The sequence below is a fragment of the Oncorhynchus tshawytscha genome, linkage group LG21 (genome assembly GCF_018296145.1).
Source record: "Oncorhynchus tshawytscha isolate Ot180627B linkage group LG21, Otsh_v2.0, whole genome shotgun sequence".
Lineage (NCBI taxonomy): Eukaryota > Metazoa > Chordata > Actinopteri > Salmoniformes > Salmonidae > Oncorhynchus > Oncorhynchus tshawytscha.
Genome location: NC_056449.1, coordinates 28806357 through 28833253, shown reverse-complemented (window position 1 = coordinate 28833253; position 26897 = coordinate 28806357). Strand labels below are relative to the sequence as shown.

General features: G+C 44.2%; 3 non-coding genes across 3 annotated transcripts; all 3 read right to left on the bottom strand.

The window, feature by feature from the left end:
- Positions 1–19660: 19660 nt before the first annotated feature.
- On the bottom strand, positions 19661–19824 carry LOC121840400. Its single transcript, XR_006079614.1, has one exon. It is a non-coding gene; the product is annotated as a U1 spliceosomal RNA (small nuclear RNA).
- Positions 19825–22956: 3132 nt separating this feature from the next.
- LOC112235227 lies at positions 22957–23120 on the bottom strand. Its single transcript, XR_002951023.2, has one exon. It is a non-coding gene; the product is annotated as a U1 spliceosomal RNA (small nuclear RNA).
- A 2911-nt stretch (positions 23121–26031) lies between these two features.
- Positions 26032–26195, bottom strand: LOC121840399. Its single transcript, XR_006079613.1, has one exon. It is a non-coding gene; the product is annotated as a U1 spliceosomal RNA (small nuclear RNA).
- Positions 26196–26897: the final 702 nt, after the last annotated feature.

Below are 26897 nucleotides of genomic sequence, written 5' to 3'. Positions count from 1 at the left end.
GTGACCAGTGAAATATACCTGCTGGAGCGCTTGCTACGGGTGGATGCTGCTATGGTGACCAGTGAGCTGAGATAAGGCAGGACTTTACCAAGCGAAGACATACAGCTGACCTGGAGCCAGTGGGTTTGGCGATGAATATGAAGCGAGGGCCAGCCAATGAGAGCATACAGGTCTCAATGGTGGGGAGTATATGGGGCTTTGGTGACAAAACGGATGGCAGTGTAATAGACTGCAACCAATTTGCTGAGTAGAGTGTTGGAGGCTATTTTGTATATGACATTGTCAATGTCAAGGATCGTCAGGATAGTCAGTTTTACGAGTGTATGTTTGGCAGCATGAGTGAAGGATGCTTTGTTGCAAAATAGGAAGCCGATTCTAGATTTAATTTTGGATTGGAAATGCTTAATGTTAGCCTGGATGCTGGACAGGTGGGCAGGTGCGGGCAGCGATCGGTTGAAGAGCATGCATTTAGTTTTACTTGCATTTAAGAGCAGTTGGAGGCCACAGGAAGGAGAGTTGTATGGCATTGAAGCTCTTCTGGAGGTTAGATAACACAGTGTCCAAAGAAGGGCCAGAAGTATACAGAATGGTGTTGTCTGCATAGAGATGGATCAGAGAACCACCAGGCAGCAAGATCGACACCACTGATGTATACAGAGAAAAGAGTCAGCTCAAGAATTGAACCCTGTGGCACCCCCATAGAGACTGCCAGTGCTCCAGACAACAGGGCCTCCGATACTGAATACTGTCTTAGAAGTAGTTGGTGAGCCAGACGAGGCAGCCATTTGAGAAACCAAGGCTGTTGAGTCTGCCAATAAAAATGTGGTGATTGACAGAGTCGAAAGCCTTGGCCAGGTCGATGAATGCTGCACAGTATTGTCTCTTATCGATGGCGGTTATGACATCGCTTAGGACCCTGAGTGTGGCTGAGGTGCACCCATGACCAGCTCGGAAAATTGCAGATTGCATAGTGGAGAAGGTAAAGGTGGGATTCGAAATGGTCGGTGATCTGTTTGTTAACTTGGCTTTCAAAGAAAAATTGCGTTGCGGAGAAGGTACGGTGGGATTTGAAATGGTCGGTGAGCTGTTTGTTGACTTCAAAGACCTTAGAAAGGCAGGGTAGGATAGATACAGTGGGGCAAAAAGGGTTTTAGTCAGCCACCAATTGTGCAAGTTCTCCCACTTAAAAAGATGAGAGAGGCCTGTAATTTTCATCATAGGTACACTTCAACTATGACAGACAAAATGAGGAAAAAAAATCCAGAAAATCACATTGTAGGATTTTTTATGAATTTAATCCTCAACACTGGGGCCCCACAAGGGTGCATTATCAGCCCTCTCCTGTACTCCTTGTTCACCCATGACTGCATGGCCATGCACGCCTCCACCATAATCATCAAGTTTGCAGACTACACTACAGTGGTAGGCTTGATTACCAACAACGACGAGACAGCCTACAGGGAGGAGGTGAGGGCCCTCGGAGTGTGGTGTCAGGACAATAACCTCATACTCAATGTCAACAAACAAAGGAGATGATTGTGGACTTCAGGAAATAGCAGAGAGAGCAGGCCCCTATCCATATCGACGAGACAGTAGTGGAAACGATGGAAAGTTTTAAGTTCCTCGGCGTACACATCACGGACAAAAAAACAAAATTGTCCACCCACACAGACAGCGTGGTGAAGAAGACGCAGCAGCGCCTCTTCAACCTCAGGAGGCTGAAGAAATTTGGCTTGTCACCAAAAACACTCCCAAACTTTTACAGATGCACAATCGAGAGCATCCTGTTGGGCTGTATCACCGCCTGGTAAGGCAACTGCTCCGCCCACAACCGTACTGCTCTCCAGAGGGTAGTGAGGTCTGCACAACGCATCACCGGGGGCAAACTACCTGCCCTCCAGGACACCTACACCACCCGATGTCACAGGAAGTCCAAAAAGATCATCAAGGACAACAACCACCTGAGCCACTGCCTGTTCACCCCACTATCATCCAGAAGGGAAGGTCAGTACAGGTGTATCAAAGTTGGGACCGAGAGACTGAAAAACAGCTTCTTTCTCATGGCCATCAGACTGTTAAACCGCCATCACTAACATTGAGTGACTGCTGCCAACATACTGACTCAAATCTCTAGCCACTTTAATAATAAAAAATTGGATGTAATAAATGTATCACTAGCCACTTTAAACAATGGCACTTTATATAATGTTTACGTACCCTACATTACTCATCTCATATCTATATACTGTACTCTGTAGCATCTACTGCATCTTGCCTATGCCGTTCAGCCATCGCTCATCCATATATTTTTATGTACATATTCTTATTCATTCCTTTACACTTGTGTGTTTAAGGTAGTTGTTGTGAAATTGTTAGATTACTTGCTAGATATTACTGTATGGTCGGAACTAGAAGCACAAGCATTTCACTACACTCGCATTAAAATCTGCTAACGATGTGTATGTGACAAATAAAATTTGATTTGATTTGAGGTGTACCTACCATAGGAGTCCCCTAGAAGCCTACCATTGACTATGTACATACTTAACGTGCGACAGAGCTGCAGGAGTTGTGACCTGTTTTTGTTGGTTATGTTGTCATAGTTGTGTCTAGGGGAGCATATGGGGGAGGGAATGCTGTCACCTCCAGGTAGGTGTTTGTCCCACTGTGTGCTGAAGGTGTCAGGTTCTTGTCCTCATCTGTCTTCATTAAATGTATGGGGACTCTAGTGGGGGGGATATAGGTAGGTATAGGTAGCACACAGGAGGACATTTCTCTCTGTTCAGATCATTTCCTTTTGAATTTCTAGCCAAATATAAAATGTTCCTGTTTTGAGTAATTTAATAGAGTGAGTTAGGTATGCTCTATACCAAATTAGCATACCCCCTGCCTGTTTCACACCTGGTTGTTTGGTGTATGGGTCTACCAGCTCTCTGTAACCTAGAGGGCAACCAGTGGGTCCGTCTCCTCTACCATGTTTTTTGTAGGATGACAATGTCTGTATTTCCGATATCTTTGATGAAGTCCAGGTCCCTGCTCTTTAGGCCAAAGGCAGATGACCTCAGGCCTTGGATATTCCAGGATGAGATATTGAAGGCTTTGTGTTCCATAAAGTGTCCAATGTTCTTGGCTGTGTGGTTTGGCCTCAGGCCAGTAAGTGTGAGCAAAGCCTGCTGAGCATCTGTTACTTGCCATTGGCTTAGGCTAGTGTAAGAGTGGGGGTTGGGCCTCTTTGCCTGCTTACGGCCTGGGCGTATGTGTGACTGCCATGTTGAGGCCCTCTTTGCGGGGGTGGTGGGGCATTGGGTGGGCAGGATGGGCATAGATCTGGTCTGAGGGGGACTAAATGGGATGTGGGCATGGTTGACTTGGGGGTGTTTATTGGTTGGGGTGGGGTTGTGGATGTGGATGTGGCTGGTGGTGTTGTGGTCTAGATGTAGGAGAGTGTCTCGCTGGTCTGGGGGGGGTGTCTATTGATCTGTTGCTCCTGTGTGAAGTGTTGGGGCTGCGCTTGAGAGCAATGTCCTTTAGGGTCTGGGCGAAGGTAGGCACTGCTGCCTTGTATAGGTGGATCTGGGCTTAAAGGCTGTTCAAGTCCAGGGTGGAGTGGTGGACCAGGTAAACATTTGGTTTTGAGGCACAGTCACGGGAAATACTTGCGTTTACCTGCTGTATCATAGCAGGTTGGAAGTCTTTTCGTAGTAGCAGGGTGGACATAACCACTTGTGCATTAGGGAAAGTTGAAGAAGCTTTTTCAATCATTCCTTCCAGTGCTGTGGCCACCCTTTCCTGCGGTGTTCTCAGTTCATTTGTGCCTGTGTGTATTATTATGTGGCTTGGAGGACCTAGGTGGTCCTCAGACAGAAGGTCTAGCGTGCGCTTGGTGTTTGGACACCAGCAGGAAAGGGTGGCCAGTGTTTAGCATTTTTATTTATTTATTTCCCGTTTGAGTCCATAAGGAGTACAATCTGTGTCTTGTGTATGTCCTCGGTGGGTGTGTGGGGGGGTTGTCAGGAGGGCTATCAGGGTGGCTGACAGTGGGGGTTCTCAGAGGGGGTGGGATCTCCTGGGCTCGGGGTTCTTCATTTGTCTGTCCAGATGTGATGTCGACCCTATGATCAGGGTCTGGGGTGGACTGTTTTGCTGTGGTGTCAATACTTTTTTCGGGAGCTGAGATGCGCTGTTCTGCTGGCTTCTCTGCGGGGGTGGCCACCTCTCTAGTGGGTTGTTCTCTGTCACACGCCATCCCCCTCACCCTCTCCTTCAGCAGTCTGATCCTCTCCTCTAGTGCTCTGTTATTCTCCTGCTCCTGATTTTTCTCCTGTTGAAGTTGTCTCACCACAGTCCAGAGTGCAGATATGTCTCTCTCCATCTCCAGCTCTTCGGGTCTGGTTAAGGGTGTATTGTTGTGCTGGACTGTTGTCTGGGTCTGTGCTGACTGGAGTGTAATCACCTGCTGTTCCAGCTCTACCTGATTACCCCCAGCTGGGTGAATTTATCCTTCATTTCAATGAGGGAGTAGTACTCTGTGCTGGGAGGTTAACTATCCACTTGGGGTTGCTCGTCTGTGTGGTTATATAATGAAGAGGTCTGATCTTATCTGCTCGGGGTGGGGGTATCTTTCTCAAGGGAGAGCTTTCCTGCTGCGCTAATTCTTTGATTATGTGAACGTCCAGCTGAAACTGTTTGGGGTTGCCCTGTACCAATACTGTTCCAGACTTATAGAGATGTATATTAGCTGACTCCGAGTCCTCGTTATCTAGTATCCTGAGTGTCCACCCTTCGGTAACAGCCCCCCTCTTAACAGAGGGGTACTGTGCTAAAATAGCACTGTGCCATGCCAGGGAAGATGAGAAAGATGAGGTTGTTGATCTTCCCATTTTTAGAATAGTCAGCTAAAAGTGTCTCTTGATTTTCCATAAGGCGCTTCATTTTGTGTGTTATCATTCTTTACATACACAGGGTACTGTATTTTAATGACCTCTGAACAGCGGGAGGCAGGTTCTAAGGCCTCTCCAATTGGTTGAAGTAGACTGTGCGACTCTCCTGCCATTGTTGGGCTCAAGGGCTTTGACGCCTCTCACTTGACACGTCAGTACTAATTGAAGTTGTATCAAGCTTGGTAGCTTTAACTTAGCATTTAGTCGTTATAAAGTAAAATATATCATTGTAATGTATTTTTCTTCTTGGCTCTTGGAAATAAAATATAGTTTCAGACTAAAATTTACTCACTCAGTTCCAGGTTGGAACAGCTCAGTGTTCAACACCATAGTACCCTCCAAGCTCATCACCAAGCTAAGGATCCTGGGACTAAACACCGCCCTCTGCAACTGGGTCCTGGACTTACTGACAGGCCGCCCCCAGGTGGTGAGGGTAGGTAGCAACACATCTGTCACGCTGATCCTCAACACTGGAGCTCCCCAGGGGTGCGTGCCTCGTCCCCTCCTGTACTCCCCGTTCACCCACGACAGCATGTCCAGGCACGACTCCAACACCATCATTAAGTTTGCTGACGACACAACAGTGGTAGGCCTGATCAACGACAACGACGAGACAGCCTATAGGGAGGAGGTCAGAGACCTGGCCGGGTGGTGCCAGAATAACAACCTATCCCTCAACGTAACCAAGACTAAGGACGTGCACCAAGCACGTCCCCATTCTCATCAACGGGGCTATAGTGGAGCAGGTTGAGAGCTTCAAATTCCTTGGTGTCCACATCAACAACAAACTAGATTGGTCCAAACACACCAAGACAATCGTGAAGAGGGCACGACAAAGCCTATTCCCCCTCAGGAAACTAAAAAGATTTGGCATGGGTCCTGAGATCCTCATAAGGTTCTACAGCTGCAATATCGAGAGCCTCCTGACTGGTTGCATCACTGCCTGGTACGGCAATTGCTCGGCCTCCGACCGCAAGGCACTTCAGAGGGTAGTATGTACGGCCCAGTACATCACTGGGGCAAAGCTGACTGCCATCCAGGACCTATACACCAGGCGGTGTCAGAGGAAAGCCCTAAAAATTGTCAAAGACCCCAGCCACCCCGGTTGTAGACTGTTCTCTCTACTATCGCATGGCAAGCGGTACCGGAGTGCCAAGTCTAGGACAAAAAGGCTTCTCAACAGTTTTTACCCCCAAGCCATAAGACTCCTGAACTATTTGCGGACTATTTGCATTGTGCCACCCCCCCAACCCCTCTTTTTACGCTTTTGCTACTCCCTGTTCATCATATATGCATAGTCACTTTAACAATACCTACATGTACATAGTACCTCAATAAGCCTGACTAACAGGTGTCTGTATATAGCCTTGCTACTCTTTTTCAAATGTATTTTTATTGTTGTTTTATGTCTTTACTTAACCACACACACACACACACACACACACACACACACACACACACACACACACACACACACACACACACACACACACACACACACACACACACACACACACACACACATTTTTTTCCCCTTCTTTGCATTTCACTGTAAGGTCTACATCTGTTGTATTCGGCGCACGTGACAAATACATTTTGATTTGATGTTGTTTTCCAGAGCATTTGCTGTATAGCTTTGGAATAATAATCTTTGGTAGTTGTAAGCCTTCCAGGTGATTCCGTAATTCCATCCAAAATCAGGTTGGAGGTTTAGAGATTTGATTTGGAGTGAAGGTTATCTTGTAGAGGGTCGTATCCTGTATATGTCCCTGACAGAAAATCCAAGTTTATCTAACTCTAAATCTATATTTTTTAAATAACATGCTGAAAAATTCAGGAGCTCATCTGCTCATGACCTCTCTCTCTCCTCCCTTTCAATTTCCTCCCACTCTCTCTCATTCTTGCTGTCTCTAACTCTCTCGAACTACTTCTCTCTCCCCCTGTCGCTGCCTCTCTCCTTCGCACTCTCTCTCACTCCCTCCAGTACCTGTTTGCCTCCTCCATCCATCTTCTCCTCCTTGCCCCAATCCACACATGGGTGGATCCATGGGCAATAGAGGGATGCAGGGTGCTACACAGTCTCTTTCAGTCTCTGCCTCCTGGCTGTATCTACTCTCCAGGCTCCAAGTCTAATTGGGATGTTTGGAACACCCCAGTGACACTTTGGATGTATGAACAAAGGTATCATAATAGAATTGCCTTTCCTCCAGTGCAGAATGAAACAGAATAATGTCATAAATCAATGGATAATGTAATGAAATGAGTACCAGAGGGACCCAGAAAGAGAGGAAAGAGCCACTAGTTTGTAAGACAGAGAAATGAGACAGAGGTTGAGGCTTTACGTCTCTAGAATGTACAGGAACTGACATTTGTCTGGATTAGTAAACTGCTGTGAAGCGAGCTCACAATCATGCTTCAGGAATGTGTATGTGTGTGCGATGTGTGTGTGTGTAAATTTCCAACAAATAAACCATTTAGACTGCCCTGAGGAAAAGACAGCTTTGGATAAAACATTTTGTGTGTGTGTGTGTGTGTGTGTGTGTGTGTGTGTGTGTGTGTGTGTGTGTGTGGCAGTCAGGCTAGGTGGCTCTAGACTGGATGAATGGAGCTGGTTGCTACATTCTATTGAGATGTGTATCACTCCTCTATGTACAGTGCCTTGCGAAAGTATTCGGCCCCCTTGAACTTTGCGACCTTTTGCCACATTTCAGGCTTCAAACATAAAGATATAAAACTGTATTTTTTGTGAAGAATCAACAACAAGTGGGACACAGTCATGAAGTGGAACAACATTTATTGGATATTTCAAACTTTTTTAACAAATCAAAAACTGAAAAATTGGGCGTGCAAAATTATTCAGCCCCCTTAAGTTAATACTTTGTAGCGCCACCTTTTGCTGCGATTACAGCTGTAAGTCGCTTGGGGTATGTCTCTATCAGTTTTGCACATCGAGAGACTGAAATTTTTTCCCATTCCTCCTTGCAAAACAGCTCGAGCTCAGTGAGGTTGGATGGAGAGCATTTGTGAACAGCAGTTTTCAGTTCTTTCCACAGATTCTCGATTGGATTCAGGTCTGGACTTTGACTTGGCCATTCTAACACCTGGATATGTTTATTTTTGAACCATTCCATTGTAGATTTTGCTTTATGTTTTGGATCATTGTCTTGTTGGAAGACAAATCTCCGTCCCAGTCTCAGGTCTTTTGCAGACTCCATCAGGTTTTCTTCCAGAATGGTCCTGTATTTGGCTCCATCCATCTTCCCATCAATTTTAACCATCTTCCCTGTCCCTGCTGAAGAAAAGCAGGCCCAAACCATGATGCTGCCACCACCATGTTTGACAGTGGGGATGGTGTGTTCAGGGTGATGAGCTGTGTTGCTTTTACACCAAACATAACGTTTTGCATTGTTGCCAAAAAGTTCAATTTTGGTTTCATCTGACCAGAGCACCTTCTTCCACATGTTTTGTGTGTCTCCCAGGTGGCTTGCGGCAAACTTTAAACAACACTTTTTATGGATATCTTTAAGAAATGGCTTTCTTCTTGCCACTCTTCCATAAAGGCCAGATTTGTGCAATATACGACTGATTGTTGTCCTATGGACAGAGTCTCCCACCTCAGCTGTAGATCTCTGCAGTTCATCCAGAGTGATCATGGGCCTCTTGGCTGCATCTCTGATCAGTCTTCTCCTTGTATGAGCTGAAAGTTTAGAGGGACGGCCAGGTCTTGGTAGATTTGCAGTGGTCTGATACTCCTTCCATTTCAATATTATCGCTTGCACAGTGCTCCTTGGGATGTTTAAAGCTTGGGAAATATTTTGTATCCAAATCCGGCTTTAAACTTCTTCACAACAGTATCTCGGACCTGCCTGGTGTGTTCCTTGTTCTTCATGATGCTCTCTGCGCTTTTAACGGACCTCTGAGACTATCACAGTGCAGGTGCATTTATACGGAGACTTGATTACACACAGGTGGATTGTATTTATCATCATTAGTCATTTAGGTCAAAATTGGATCATTCAGAGATCCTCACTGAACTTCTGGAGAGAGTTTGCTGCACTGAAAGTAAAGGGGCTGAATAATTTTGCACGCCCAATTTTTCAGTTTTTGATTTGTTAAAAAAGTTTGAAATATCCAATAAATGTCGTTCCACTTCATGATTGTGTCCCACTTGTTGTTGATTCTTCACAAAAAAATACAGTTTTATATCTTTATGTTTGAAGTCTGAAATGTGGCAAAAGTTCGCAAAGTTCAAGGGGGCCTGTTACGGTTTTCTAGGTGTGAAGGAGAGTCGGACCAAAATGCAGCGTGTAGATTGCGATCCATGTTTAATCAAACAAACGTAACACGAATACACACAAAACACTACAAAACAATAAACGTAACGAAAACCGAAACAGACTATACTTGTGTCAACTAACACAGCGACAGGAACAAAGACACTAAGGACAATCACCCACACCAAACTCAAAGAATATGGCTGCCTAAATATGGTTCCCAATCAGAGACAACGATAAACACCTGCCTCTGATTGAGAACCACTTCAGACAGCCATAGACTTATCTAGAACACCCCACTAGCTACAATCCCCCATATATACACACCACATACAAAAACCCATGCCACACCCTGGCCTGACCAAATAAATAAAGATAAACACAAAATACTTCGACGAGGGCGTGACAGGGCCGAATACTTTCGCAAGGCACTGTATCATCTCTGTAGGTGGTGTGCGTGTGTGCGTGCGTGTGTGCATGTGTGCATATGTCTATGTGTGTATCTGTCTATGCGTGACAGTCACTGTACTCTCATCTGAGTTACACTACCGTTCAAAAGTTTGGGGTCATTTAGAAATGTCCTTGTTTTTGAAAGAAAAGCACATTTTTTGTCCATTAAAATAATATGAAATTGATCAGAAATACAGTGTAAACATTGTTAATGTTGTAAATGACTATTGTAGCTGGAAACTGCAGATTTTTTAATGGAATATCTATCAGTAACCATCACTCCTGTGTTCCAACGGCAAGTTGTGTTAGCTAATCCAAATGTATAATTTTAATAGGCTAATTGATCGTTAGAAAACCCTTTTGCAATTATGTTAGCACAGCTGAAAACTGTTGTTCTGATTAAAGAAGCAATAAAACTGACCTTCTTTATCTGACATCAGCATTTGTGGGTTCGATTACAGGCTCAAAATGGCCAGGAACAAAGAACTTTCTTTTGAAACTGGTCAGTCTATTCTTGTTCTGAGAAATGAAGGCTATTCCATGCAAGAAATTGCCAAGAAACTGAAGATCTCGTACAACGATGTGTACTACTCCCTTCACAGAACAGCGCAAACTGGCCCTAACCAGAATAGAAAGAGGAGTGGGAGGCCCCAGTGCACAACTGAGCAAGAGGACAAGTACATTAGAGTGGCAGCTTCATTAAATAGTACCCTCAAAACATCAGTCTCAACGTCAACAGTGAAGAGGCGACTCCGGGATGCTGGCCTTCTAGGCAGAGTTGCAAAGAAAAAGCCATATCTCAGACTGGCCAATACAAATAAGAGATTCAGATGGGCAAAATAACAGACACTGAACAGAGGAACTCTGCCTAGAGGCCAGAATCCCAGAGTCGCCTCTTCACTGGTGTTTAGCATTGTCTGAGTTTAACATGGCAACAGCGTCTTCACAGACATCGATTTCCTTTCCTCTCCCATTTGTATCAACGTGGCTTATATCAGGAGCCCTCACTCAAACATTCTCCACAGAGAGAGAGAGAGAGAGAGAGAGAGAGAGAGAGAGAGAGAGAGAGAGAGAAGAGAGGAGAGAGAGAGAGAGAGAGAGAGAGAGAGAGAGAGAGAGAGAGAGAGAGAGAGAGAGAGAGATAGAGAGAGAGAGAGAGAGAGAGAATAGCAGGGATAAGATGTAGACAAACCAAAGAGTGCTTCCAGCGTGACTGTGTTATTTAGCAGTACAGTAGAGAATATTTAAGTCCTCCATTAACTGTTCTCCATGGGAGGAAAGGTATGTGTGTGTGTGTGTGTGTGTGTGTGTGTGTGTGTGCGCACTCTGGTCTAATGTGAGGATGAATCTGCACCTGGACTCAATTAACCAACTCTCACTTCCAATCACACTCCGGCTATACTGAGATGGGGTCCCCCCCTCTCTCTCTTTCCCCCCATTTATCTCCATGCGGTTTCAGTCTTTGCAGCTGAAAGCTGAGTTTGGTCTTGTAGTCTTGTTCTCCACTGGCCACTTACTGAGATACAACAATACCTCAATGACCATCCACTGGCCACTTACTGAGATACAACAACACCTCAATGACCATCCACTGGCCACTTACTGAGATACAACAACACCTCAATTACCATCCACTGGCTACTTACTGAGATACAACAACACCTCAATGACCAACCACTGGCCACTTACTGAGATACATCAACACCTCAATTACCATCCACTGGCCACTTACTGAGATACAACAATACCTCACTGGCCACTTACTGAGATACCATCCACTGGCTACTTACTGAGATACAACAACACCTCAATTACCATCCACTGGCCACTTACTGAGATACAACAATACCCCACTGGCAATGAGATACCATCCACACTGGCTACTTACTGAGATACAACAACACCTCAATGACCATCCACTGGCCACTTACTGAGATACAACACCTCAATGACCATCCACTGGCTACTTACTGAGATACAACACCTCAATGACCATCCACTGGCTACTTACTGAGATACAGATACAACACCTCAATGACCATCCACTGGCTACTTACTGAGATACAACAACACCTCAATGACCATCCACTGGCCACTTACTGAGATACAACAACACCTCAATTACCATCCACTGGCTACTTACTGAGATACAACATCAATTACCATCCACTGGCTACTTACTGAGATACAACACCTCAATTACCATCCACTGGCCACTTACTGAGATACAACACCTCAATGACCATCAACACCTCAATGAGATACCATCCACTGGCTACTTACTGAGATACAACACCTCAATGACCATCCACTGGCTACTTACTGAGACCATACAACTGAACACACCTCAATGACCATCCACTGGCTACTTACTGAGATACAACACCTCAATTACCATCCACTGGCTACTTACTGAGATACAACACTGGCTACTTACTGAGATACTCAATGACCATCCACTGGCCACTTACTGAGATACAACACCTCACCATCCACTGGCACTTACTGAGATACCAACACCTCCATCCACTGGCTACTTACTGAGATACAACACACCTCAATGACCATCCACTGGCTACTTACTGAGATACAACACCTCAATGACCATCCACTGGCTACTTACTGAGATACAACACCTCAATGACCATCCACTGGCCACTTACTGAGATACAACACCTCAATGACCATCCACTGGCTACTTACTGAGATACTGACCATCCACTGGATTACAGATACAACACACTCAATTACCATCCACTGGCTACTTACTGAGATACAACACACTCAATGACCATCCACTGGCTACTTACTGAGATACAACACCTCAATGACCATCCACTGGCTACTTACTGAGATACAACACCTCAATGACCATCCACTGGCCACTTACTGAGATACAACACCTCAATGACCATCCACTGGCCACTTACTGAGATACAACAACACCACTCAATGACCATCCACTGGCTACTTACTGAGATACAACAACACCTCAATTACCATCCACTGGCTACTTACACAACACCTCAATGACCATCCACTGGCTACTTACTGAGATACAACAACACCTCAATGACCATCCACTGGCCATCCACTGACCATCCACTGGCTACTTACTGAGATACAACACCTCAATTACCATCCACTGGCTACTTACTGAGATACAACAACACCTCAATGACCATCCACTGGCCACTTACTGAGATACAACACCTCAATGACCATCCACTGGCTACTTACTGAGATACAACAACACCTCAATGACCATCCACTGGCTACTTACTGAGATACAACAACACCTCAATTACCATCCACTGGCTACTTACTGAGATACAAACACCTCAATTACCATCCACTGGCTACTTACTGAGATACAACACCTCAATTACCATCCACTGGCCACTTACTGAGATACAACACCTCAATGACCATCCACTGGCTACTTACTGAGATACAACAACACCTCAATTACCATCCACTGGCTACTTACTGAGATACAACACCTCAATTACAATTCACTGGCTACTTACTGAGATACAACACCTCAATTACAATTCACTGGCCACTTACTGAGATACAACAACACCTTTTGGCTTTACTATCCTTGTGGGGACCAGAAGACCTCACAAGGATAGTAAAACAAGGACAATTCTGACAGGTGTGGACATTGGGCTTAAAAGGGTAGGGTTAGTATTACTACAGGGTACTATTGGGGTTAGAATTTGGATTAAGGGTTAGGTCTTACCTGGTTAAATAAATACATGTTAAATAAATAAAACTAAATAGGGAAAATAGGATTTTGATCTCTCTCTCTCACACACACACATGCATATTCACAAATGGTATAGAAATGCACACATATACAAACACCCACACATGAGATGTGATGGGATCCTACTGAAAATAATTTCATCATCACAATTCCCTTCCACATAACAGTGAATTAAACAGGTTGCCGTTTGCGCGTGATGCATTTTGAGCGTGATGCATTTAGGTTAGTACAGAACTGTGGGTTACAATAATAATATACCTTATGTCTCTCACCGCACTCAGACACAGAATGGGTTTCAGATGATGGGAGAACTTGATCAATGCTATCCCTTTAACAACCCTGAACCAGTCCCACAGTTTAAAGAGAGATGAGAGATCACAATGTGACTCCCTTTACAACCCTGAACCAGTCCCACAGTTTACAGAGAGATGAGAGATCACAATGTGACTCCCTTTACAACCCTGAACCAGTCCCACAGTTTACAGAGAGATGAGAGATCACAATGTGACTCCCTTTACAACCCTGAACCAGTCCCACAGTTTACAGAGAGATGAGAGATCACAATGTGACTCCTTTAACAACCCTGAACCAGTCCCACAGTTTACAGAGAGATGAGAGATCACAATGTGACTCCTTTAAACCAGTCCCACCCTGAACCAGTCCCAACCCTGAACCAGTCCCACAGTTTACAGAGAGATGAGAGATCACAATGTAACTCCTTTTAACAACCCTGAACCAGTCCCACAGTTTACAGAGAGATGAGAGATCACAATGTGAACAACCTTTTAACAACCCTGAACCAGTCCCACAGTTTACAGAGAGATGAGAGATCACAATGTGACTCCCTTTACAACCCTGAACCAGTCCCACAGTTTACAGAGAGATGAGAGATCACAATGTGACTCCTTTAACAACCCTGAACCAGTCCCACAGTTTACAGAGAGATGAGAGATCACAATGTGACTCCTTTAACAACCCTGAACCAGTCCCACAGTTTACAGAGAGATGAGAGATCACAATGTGACTCCTTTAACAACCCTGAACCAGTCCCACAGTTTACAGAGAGATGAGAGATCACAATGTGACTCCTTTAACAACCCTGAACCAGTCCCACAGTTTACAGAGAGATGAGAGATCACAATGTGAATGAACCAGTCCCACAGACAGAGAGATGAGAGATCACAATGTGACTTTTAACAACCCTGAACCAGTCCCACAGTTTACAGAGAGATGAGAGATCACAATGTGACTCCTTTAACAACCCTGAACCAGTCCCACAGTTTAAAGAGAGATGAGAGATCACAATGTGACTCCTTTAACAACCCTGAACCAGTCCCACAGTTTAAAGAGAGATGAGAGATCACAATGTGACTCCTTTAACAACCCTGAACCAGTCCCACAGTTTACAGAGAGATGAGAGATCACAATGTGACTCCTTTAACAACCCTGAACCAGTCCCACAGTTTACAGAGAGATGAGAGATCACAATGTGACTCCCTTTAACAACCCTGAACCAGTCCCACAGTTTAAAGAGAGATGAGAGATCACAATGTGACACCTTTAACAACCCTGAACCAGTCCCACAGTTTACAGAGAGATGAGAGATCACAATGTGACACCTTTAACAACCCTGAACCAGTCCCACAGTTTACAGAGAGATGAGAGATCACAATGTGACTCCCTTTACAACCCTGAACCAGTCCCACAGTTTACAGAGAGATGAGAGATCACAATGTGACACCTTTAACAACCCTGAACCAGTCCCACAGTTTACAGAGAGATGAGAGATCACAATGTGACTCCCCTGGTTAGATAAAGGATAAATAAATGTGTTCACAATGTCGTGATTTGAATAGTCCATTTTTCTCTTCGATTATGATAAACAAGGTCCTAAAACGTTATGCAGTTGACATTTAGATTTGGATAGTGTTCTGAAAGTGAGTGCAGCATGCCTCTTAACATTGATGGGTTTCCCCATGCAGTATTCATATAGCCGAGACAATAATACAAGTATGCACAAACACAGACGCGCACCCCTCCCCCCTCACACACACACAAACAAACATCAACAAAGTATCACAGGCTGCATGGTTGTACCACAGGGGCTGAGCAGCTCCCTCCCCAGAAATGAGGTTAAATGCACACTTATGTAAATTATTCAGAGTAATGAGCATCATACAAGGAACACAAGTTATAAACCATGAGGGTGTTTTTCCATATAAATGTCCTGAAGCAGGCTAGATCCTCCTAAACAGTCAAACAGGAGGGATTACAGTCAAACAGGCAAGTAAGCAAACATGAACATGAGGAAAATGATCCAATCTGTGTATTCATAAGGTATTGCATGTAAAGAATCCTCAAGTGTGAAAATATACATATTCCTGATTACGTTGATATTAATGTGATATACACCGAGTGAACAAACATTAAGAACACCTTCCTAATATTGAGTTGCCCCCCCCTCCTTTGCCCTCAGAACAGCCTCAATTCATCGGGGCATGGAGTCTACAAGGTGTCGAAAGTGTTCCACAGGGATGCTGGCCCATTTTGACTACAATGCTATCCACAGTTGTGTCAAGTTGGCTGGACATCCTTTGGGTGGTGGACCATTCTGATTGACACATGAAACTGTTGAGAGTGAAAACAAAACCAGCAGTGTTGCAGTTCTTGACACAAACCAGTGATCCTAGCACATACTACCAAACCCCGTTCAAATGCACTTAAATATGATGTCTTATCCATTCACCCTTTGAATGGTACACACAAACAACCCATGTGTCAAAGCTTAACCATCCATCTTTAACCTGTCTCCTCCCTTCATCTTTAACCTGTCTCCTCCCTTCATCTTTAACCTGTCTCCTCCCTTCATCTTTAACCCATCTCCTCTGCTTCATCTTTAACCCATCTCCTCCCTTCATCTTTAACCTGTCTCCTCCCTTCATCTTTAACCTGTCTCCTCCCTTCATCTTTAACCCATCTCCTCTCCTTCATCTTTAACCTGTCTCCTCCCTTCATCTTTAACCCATCTCCTCTACTTCATCTTTAACCTGTCTCCTCCCTTCATCTTTAACCTGTCTCCTCTCCTTCATCTTTAACCTGTCTCCTCCCTTCATCTTTAACCCGTCTCCTCTCCTTCATCTTTAACCTGTCTCCTCCCCTTCATCTTTAACCCGTCTCCCTCCTTCATCTTTAACCTGTCTCCTCCCCTTCATCTTTAACCCGTCTCCTCCCTTCATCTTTAACCTGTCTCCTCCCTTCATCTTTAACCTGTCTCCTCCCTTCATCTTTAACCCATCTCCTCTGCTTCATCTTTAACCCATCTCCTCCCTTCATCTTTAACCTGTCTCCTCCCTTCATCTTTAACCTGTCTCCTCCCTTCATCTTTAACCCATCTCCTCTCCTTCATCTTTAACCTGTCTCCTCCCTTCATCTTTAACCCATCTCCTCTACTTCATCTTTAACCTGTCTCCTCCCTTCATCTTTAACCTGTCTCCTCTCCTTCATCTTTAACCTGTCTCCTCCCTTCATCTTTAACCCGTCTCCTCTCCTTCATCTTTAACCTGTCTCCTCCCCTTCATCTATAACCCGTCTCCCCTCCTTCATCTTTAACCTGTCTCCTCCCCTTCATCTTTAACCCGTCTCCTCTCCTTCATTTTTAACCTGTCTCCTCCCCTTCATCTTTAACCTGTCTCCTCTCCTTCATCTTTAACCCGTCTCGTCTCATTCATCTTTAACCTGTCTCCTCCCCTTCATCTTTAACCTGTCTCCTCTCCATCATCTTTAACCTGTCTCCTCTCCTTCATCTTTAACCTGTCTCCTCTCCTTCATCTTTAACCTGTCTCCTCTCCTTCATCTTTAACCTGTCTCCTCTCCTTCATCTTTAACCTGTCTCCTCTCCTTCATCTTTAACCCGACTCCCCTCCTTCATCTTTAACCTGTCTCCTCTCCTTCCTGGGTTAAACTGAAGTGTTTTAATATGCCTAAATACATTTTGGCAGAATAGCTCACTTCACATTCTCACTGCAAAAAAAAAACATGTATGTGGCGTGGTAATGGTTGACCAGGGAAATGTCTGTGGAATGGTAATGATTGACCAGGGAAATGTCTGTGGCGTGGTAATGGTTGACCAGGGAAATGTCTGTGGCATGGTAGACCAGGGACATGTCTGTGGCATGGTAATGGTTGACCAGGGAAAATGTCTGTTGTCATGGTAATGGTTGACCAGGGAAATGTCTGTTGTCATGGTAATGTCTGTTGTCATGGTATTGACCAGGGAAATGTTGACCAGGAAATGTCTGTGTCATGGTAATGGTTGACCAGGGAAATGTCTGTGGTATGGTTGACCAGGGAAATGTCTGTTGTCATGGTAATGGTGGTAATGGTTGACCAGGGAAATGTCTGTTGTCATGGTAATGGTTGACCAGGGAAATGTCTGTGTCAGGGAAAAATGTCTGTTGCCATGGTAATGGTTGACCAGGGAAATGACTGTGGAATGGTAATGGTTGACCAGGGAAAATGTATGTTGTCATGGTAATGGTTGACCAGGGAATGTCTGTTGTCATGGTAATGGTTGACAAGGGAAATGTCTGTGGCATGGTTGACCAGGGAAATGTCTGTTGTCATGGTAATGGTTGACCAGGGAAATGTCTGTGGAATGGTAATGGTTGACCAGGGAAATGTCTGTGGCATGGTAATGGTTGACCAGGGAAATGTATGTTGTCATGGTAATGGTTGACCAGGGAAATGTCTGTGGCATGGTAGACCAGGGACATGTCTGTGGCATGGTAATGGTTGACCAGGGAAAATGTCTCTTGTCATGGTAATGGTTGACCAGGGAAAATGTCTGTTGTCATGGTAATGGTTGACCAGGGAAATGTCCGTGGCATGGTAATGGTTGACCAGGGAAATGTCTGTTGTCATGGTAATGGTTGACCAGGGAAATGTCTGACCAGGGAAATGTCATGGTAGGTAATGGTTGACCAGGGAAATGTCTGTGGCATGGTAAGGGAAATGTCTGTTGTCATGGTAATGGTTGACCAGGGAAATGTCTGTGACATGGTAGACCAGGGACATGTCTGTGGCATGGTAATGATTGACCAGGGAAAATGTCTGTTGTCATGGTAATGGTTGACCAGGGAAATGTCTGTGGCATGGTAATGGTTGACCAGGGCAATGACTTTGGCATGGTAATGGTTGACCAGGGAAATGACTGTGGCATGGTAATGGTTGACCAGGGAAAATGTCTGTTGTCATGGTAATGGTTGACCAGGGAAATGTCTGTTGTCATGGTAATGGTTGACCAGGGAAATGTCTGTGGCATGGTAGACCAGGGACATGTCTGTGGCATGGTAATGGTTGACCAGGGAAATGACTGTGGCATGGTAATGGTTGACCAGGGAAATGACTGTCATGGTAATGGTTGACCAGGGAAATGTCTGTTGTCATGGTAATGGTTGACCAGGGAAATGTCTGTGGCATGGTAATGGTTGACCAGGGAAATGTCTGTGGCATGGTAAGGGAAATGTCTGTGGTCATGGTAATGGTTGACCAGGGAAATCTGTGGCATGGTAATGGTTGACCAGGGAAATGTCTGTGTGTCAATGACCAGGGTTGACCAGGGGAAATGTCTGTGGTCATGGTAATGGTTGACCAGGGAAATGTCTGTTGTCATGGTAATGGTTGACCAGGGAAATGTCTGTTGGTATGGTAATGGTGTTGTCATGGTAATGGTTGACCAGGGAATGTCTGTAATGGTTGACATGGTAATGGTTGACCAGCATGAAATGTCTGGCATGGTAATGGTTGACCAGGGAAATGTCTGTTGTCATGGTAATGGTTGACATTTACTGTGGTCTTAAATGACAAACTGTCCTATAAATGACTTAATAATCTAGCAAATAAAATACCTCAATCCAGATTACGTCATGAGGGCACAAAATGATCCATTCACAAGTAGGCCTTTTCCTTGACATTATCAGGACATGACAGGCATAATCACCAGTGCTACAATAACATATCACACACATCCGGGTTATCAGAAGACAAAAATGTATCTCTGAGGCCTTAGTTGACTTATAAACAGACCCTACATTCTATAGCCATTCATCTGATAAGAACATGTAAATGTTGACAAATGTCCCTCTCAACACGAAACTCAATAGAACTGCAAGTTAAATGAAACACATCGAATTAAATATGTACCTTAATTGTTTTTAACATCAAGATCAGGGAGAGCGCGAACGCAGTCCCCCACTACCAGAAATTATGCAATCGAGATTTCCACATTTGAGAAATTCGCAGGGGTCAGCACAGCCGGAGTGCAATGGCTGAGCCTCGCCCTGGGTGAACCGCCTTCTTGATCACGGTGTCTCCCTTGCCAGGTAAGTATGAGTTCTACACGTTGGTAGAGGAGCACTCCTTCCAGGACAAAGGTGTTTGACTCACGGTTACCACTTCTAATACTGATAATACCACATCATATTGAACAAGGTTTAATGACATTTACGAATACAGTTGCGGACAAGGCGAAGAAAAAGCAATACATTTTGTTTTACTATATTATATCACGGACCGACTATTTTCCCATCAAGCAACACGGTAGAAATTCTATATACATTGCATTTTTGGTCTAAATGTTGGTCTGGTTACACACAAGTAGGCGATGTACCAAAATGCTGAAATCACATTCGTGCACACAGCCAACCGAAAGACACCACTTATTTCTGGTGTTTTGTAGCGTTCCAGACGTTGTAGGAATAGTTTCATCACGCTTGTTTTCTGTCAGTAAAAATATGATTCCACCATCGACCACAGGGTGGCATACGACCAACAGATATGGAGGAGAAACAGTAGCCTACTACTTCAACGTCAACAAAGACACAGTAGTAGCTACAAGGGTGTTTATTTTATTTTACCTTTATTTAGCCAGGTCGGCCAGTTGGGAACAAGTTCTCATTTACAACTGCGACCTGGCCAAGAATAAAGCAAAGCAATGCGACAAAAACAACAACACAGAGCTACACGTAAACAAACATAGTCAATAACACAGTAGAACATGAAAATAGAAAGATCTATGTACAGTGACATGGCCATACTCGTATTTGTAATTGTATCTGTAAATTGACAGGATGATACTTGTGATCTGGGTTAAACTGAAGTGTTTTAATATGCCTAAATACATTTTGGCAGAATAGCTCACTTCACATTCTCACTGCAAAAAAAAAACATGTCTGTGGCGTGGTAATGGTTGACCAGGGAAATGTCTGTGGAATGGTAATGATTGACCAGGGAAATGTCTGTGGCGTGGTAATGGTTGACCAGGGAAATGTCTGTGGCATGGTAGACCAGGGACATGTCTGTGGCATGGTAATGGTTGACCAGGGAAAATGTCTGTTGTCATGGTAATGGTTGACCAGGGAAATGTCTGTTGTCATGGTAATGGTTGACCAGGGAAATGTCTGTTGTCATGGTAATGGTTGACCAGGGAAATGTCTGTTGTCATGGTAATGGTTGACCAGGGAAATGTCTGTTGTCATGGTAATGGTTGACCAGGGAAAATGTCTGTTGTCATGGTAATGGTTGACCAGGGAAATGTCTGTGGAATGGTAATGGTTGACCAGGGAAATGTCTGTTGTCATGGTAATGGTTGACCAGGGAATGTCTGTTGTCATGGGAAAATGTCTGTTGTCATGTAATGGTTGACCAGGGAAATGTTGTTGAATGGTTGGGAAAATGTCTGTGGTAATGGTTGACATGGTCTGTTGTCATGGTTGACCAGGGAAATGTCTGTTGACCAGGGAAATGTCTGTGGTCATGGTAATGGTTGACCAGGGAAATGTCTGTGGCATGGTAATGGTTGACCAGGGAAATGTATGTTGTCATGGTAATGGTTGACCAGGGAAATGTCTGTGGCATGGTAGACCAGGGACATGTCTGTGGCATGGTAATGGTTGACCAGGGAAATGTCTGTCATGGTAATGGTTGACCAGGGAAATGTCTGTTGTCATGGTAATGGTTGACCAGGGAAATGTCTGTGGCATGGTAATGGTTGACCAGGGAAATGACTGTTGTCATGGTAATGGTTGACCAGGGAAATGTCTGTTGTCATGGTAATGGTTGACCAGGGAAAATGTCTGTTGTCATGGTAATGGTTGACCAGGGAAATGTCTGTTGACCAGGGAAATGTCATGGTAATGGTTGACCAGGGAAATGTCTGTGGGAAATGTCTGTTGTCATGGTAACCAGGGAAATGTCTGTGGCATGGTAATGGTTGACCAGGGAAATGTCTGTGGTAATGGTTGACCAGGGAAATGTCTGTCATGGTAATGGTTGAAAATGGTGGTGACCAGGGAAATGTCTGTGGCAATGGTAATGGTAATGACCAGGGAAATGGTAATGGTTGACCAGGGAAAATGTCTGTTGTCATGGTAATGGTTGACCAGGGAAATGTCTGTTGTCAAGGTAATGGTTGACCAGGAAAATGTCTGTGGCATGGTAATGGTTGACCAGGGCAATGACTGTGGCATGGTAATGGTTGACCAGGGAAACTGTATGTTGTCATGGTAATGGTTGACCAGGGAATGTCTGTTGTCATGGTAATGGTTGACAAGGGAAATGTCTGTGGCATGGTAATGGTTGACCAGGGCAATGACTGTGGCATGGTAATGGTTGACCAGGGAAATGTCTGTGGCATGGTAATGGTTGACCAGGGAAATGTCTGTGGCATGGTAATGGTTGACCAGGGAAATGTCTGTGGTCATGGTAATGGTTGACCAGGGAAATGTCTGTGGCATGGTAATGGTTGACCAGGGAATGTTGTCATGGTAATGGTTGACCAGGGAAATGTCTGTTGTCATGGTAATGGTTGACCAGGGAAATGTCTGTGGCATGTCATGGTTGACCAATGTCTGTTGACCAGGGAAATGTCTGTTGTCAATGGTTGACCAGGGAAATGTCTGTTGACCAGGGAAATGGTAATGGTAATGGTTGACCAGGGAAATGTCTGTAATGGTTGACCAGGGAAATGGTCAATGGTTGACCAGGGCAATGACTGTGGCATGGTAATGGTTGACCAGCGAAATGTCTGTGGCATGGTAATGGTTGACCAGGGAAATGTCTGTTGTCATGGTAAGTTGACATTTACTGTGGTCTTAAATGACAAACTGTCCTATAAATGACTTAATAATCTAGCAAATAAAATACCTCAATCCAGATTACGTCATGAGGGCACAAAATGATCCATTCACAAGTAGGCCTTTTCCTTGACATTATCAGGACATGACAGGCATAATCACCAGTGCTACAATAACATATCACACACATCCGGGTTATCAGAAGACAAAAATGTATCTCTGAGGCCTTAGTTGACTTATAAACAGACCCTACATTCTATAGCCATTCATCTGATAAGAACATGTAAATGTTGACAAATGTCCCTCTCAACACGAAACTCAATAGAACTGCAAGTTAAATGAAACACATCGAATTAAATATGTACCTTAATTGTTTTTAACATCAAGATCAGGGGAGAGCGCGAACGCAGTCCCCCACTACCAGAAATTATGCAATCGAGATTTCCACATTTGAGAAATTCGCAGGGGTCAGCACAGCCGGAGTGCAATGGCTGAGCCTCGCCCTGGGTGAACCGCCTTCTTGATCACGGTGTCTCCCTTGCCAGGTAAGTATGAGTTCTACACGTTGGTAGAGGAGCACTCCTTCCAGGACAAAGGTGTTTGACTCACGGTTACCACTTCTAATACTGATAATACCACATCATATTGAACAAGGTTTAATGACATTTACGAATACAGTTGCGGACAAGGCGAAGAAAAAGCAATACATTTTGTTTTACTATATTATATCACGGACCGACTATTTTCCCATCAAGCAACACGGTAGAAATTCTATATACATTGCATTTTTGGTCTAAATGTTGGTCTGGTTACACACAAGTAGGCGATGTACCAAAATGCTGAAATCACATTCGTGCACACAGCCAACCGAAAGACACCACTTATTTCTGGTGTTTTGTAGCGTTCCAGACGTTGTAGGAATAGTTTCATCACGCTTGTTTTCTGCTCTCAGTAAAATATGATTCCACCATCGACCACAGGGTGGCATACGACCAACAGATATGGAGGAGAAACAGTAGCCTACTACTTCAACGTCAACAAAGACACAGTAGTAGCTACAAGGGTGTTTATTTTATTTTACCTTTATTTAGCCAGGTCGGCCAGTTGGGAACAAGTTCTCATTTACAACTGCGACCTGGCCAAGAATAAAGCAAAGCAATGCGACAAAAACAACAACACAGAGCTACACGTAAACAAACATAGTCAATAACACAGTAGAACATGAAAATAGAAAGATCTATGTACAGTGACATGGCCATACTCGTATTTGTAATTGTATCTGTAAATTGACAGGATGATACTTGTGATCTGGGTTAAACTGAAGTGTTTTAATATGCCTAAATACATTTTGGCAGAATAGCTCACTTCACATTCTCACTGCAAAAAAAAAAAATGTCATGTCTGTGGCATGGTAATGGTTGACCAGGGAAATGTCTGTGGAATGGTAATGGTTGACCAGGGAAATGTCTGTTGGCGTGGTAATGGTTGACCAGGGAAATGTCTGTGGCATGGTAGACCAGGGACATGTCTGTGGCATGGTAATGGTTGACCAGGGAAAATGTCTGTTGTCATGGTAATGGTTGACCAGGGAAATGTCTGTTGTCATGGTAATGATTGACCAGGGAAATGTATGTTGTCATGGTAATGGTTGACCAGGGAAATGTCTGTGGTATGGTTGACCAGGGAAATGTCTGTTGTCATGGTAATGGTTGACCAGGGAAATGTCTGTTGTCATGGTAATGGTTGACCAGGGAAATGTCTGTGGCATGGTTGACCAGGGAAATGTCTGTTGTCATGGTAATGGTTGACCAGGGAAATGTCTGTAATGGTTGACCATGGTAATGGTAATGACCATGGGAAAATGTCTGTTGTCATGGTAATGGTTGACCAGGGAAATGGGTAATGGTTGACCAGGGAAATGTCTGTTGTCATGGTACCAGGGAAATGTCTGTTGTCATGGTAATGGTTGACCAGGGAAATGTCTGTTGTCATGGTAATGGTTGACCAGGGAAATGTCTGTGGCATGGTAATGGTTGACCAGGGAAATGTCTGTGGCATGGTAATGTACCAGGGAAATGTGATGGTAATGGTTGACCAGGGAAATGTATGTTGTCATGGTAATGGTTGACCAGGGAAATGTCTGTGGCATGGTAGACCAGGGACATGTCTGTGGCATGGTAATGGTTGACCAGGGAAAATGTCTCTTGTCATGGTAATGGTTGACCAGGGAAAATGTCTCTTGTCATGGTAATGGTTGACCAGGGAAATGTCCGTGGCATGGTAATGGTTGACCAGGGAAATGTCTGTTGTCATGGTAATGGTTGACCAGGGAAATGTCTGTGACATGGTAGACCAGGGACATGTCTGTGGCATGGTAATGATTGACCAGGGAAAATGTCTGTTGTCATGGTAATGGTTGACCAGGGAAATGTCTGTTGTCATGGTAATGGTTGACCAGGGAAATGTCTGTGGCATGGTAGACCAGGGACATGTCTGTGGCATGGTAATGGTTGACCAGGGAAATGACTGTGGCATGGTAATGGTTGACCAGGGAAATGTCTGTGGCATGGTAATGGTTGACCAGGGAAAATGTCATGGAAAATGGTTGACCAGGGAAATGTCTGTCATGGTAATGGTTGACCAGGGAAATGTCTGTTGTCATGGTAATGGTTGGGAAATGGGGTCAAATGGTTGACTGGAAATGTCTGTGGCATGGTTGACCAGGGAAATGTCTGTTGTCATGGTAATGGTTGACCAGGGAAATGTCTGTTGTCATGGTAATGGTTGACCAGGGAAATGTCTGTGGCATGGTAGACCAGGGACATGTCTGTGGCATGGTAATGGTTGACCAGGGAAATGACTGTGGAATGGTAATGGTTGACCAGGGAAATGACTGTGGCATGGTAATGGTTGACCAGGGAAAATGTCTGTTGTCATGGTAATGGTTGACCAGGGAAATGTCTGTTGTCATGGTAATGGTTGACCAGGGAAATGTCTGTGGCATGGTAATGGTTGACCAGGGAAATGTCTGTGGCATGGTAATGGTTGACCAGGGAAATGTCTGTTGTCATGGTAATGGTTGACATTTACTGTGGTCTTAAATGACAAACTGTCCTATAAATGACTTAATAATCTAGCAAATAAAATACCTCAATCCAGATTACGTCATGAGGGCACAAAATGATCCATTCACAAGTAGGCCTTTTCCTTGACATTATCAGGACATGACAGGCATAATCACCAGTGCTACAATAACATATCACACACATCCGGGTTATCAGAAGACAAAAATGTATCTCTGAGGCCTTAGTTGACTTATAAACAGACCCTACATTCTATAGCCATTCATCTGGAACATGTAAATGTTGACAAATGTCCCTCTCAACACGAAACTCAATAGAACTGCAAGTTAAATGAAACACATCGAATTAAATATGTACCTTAATTGTTTTTAACATCAAGATCAGGGGAGAGCGCGAACGCAGTCCCCCACTACCAGAAATTATGCAATCGAGATTTCCACATTTGAGAAATTCGCAGGGGTCAGCACAGCCGGAGTGCAATGGCTGAGCCTCGCCCTGGGTGAACCGCCTTCTTGATCACGGTGTCTCCCTTGCCAGGTAAGTATGAGTTCTACACGTTGGTAGAGGAGCACTCCTTCCAGGACAAAGGTGTTTGACTCACGGTTACCACTTCTAATACTGATAATACCACATCATATTGAACAAGGTTTAATGACATTTACGAATACAGTTGCGGACAAGGCGAAGAAAAAGCAATACATTTTGTTTTACTATATTATATCACGGACCGACTATTTTCCCATCAAGCAACACGGTAGAAATTTATACATTGCATTTTTGGTCTAAATGTTGGTCTGGTTACACACAAGTAGGCGATGTACCAAAATGCTGAAATCACATTCGTGCACACAGCCAACCGAAAGACACCACTTATTTCTGGTGTTTTGTAGCGTTCCAGACGTTGTAGGAATAGTTTCATCACGCTTGTTTTCTGCTCTCAGTAAAATATGATTCCACCATCGACCACAGGGTGGCATACGACCAACAGATATGGAGGAGAAACAGTAGCCTACTACTTCAACGTCAACAAAGACACAGTAGTAGCTACAAGGGTGTTTATTTTATTTTACCTTTATTTAGCCAGGTCGGCCAGTTGGGAACAAGTTCTCATTTACAACTGCGACCTGGCCAAGAATAAAGCAAAGCAATGCGACAAAAACAACAACACAGAGCTACACGTAAACAAACATAGTCAATAACACAGTAGAACATGAAAATAGAAAGATCTATGTACAGTGACATGGCCA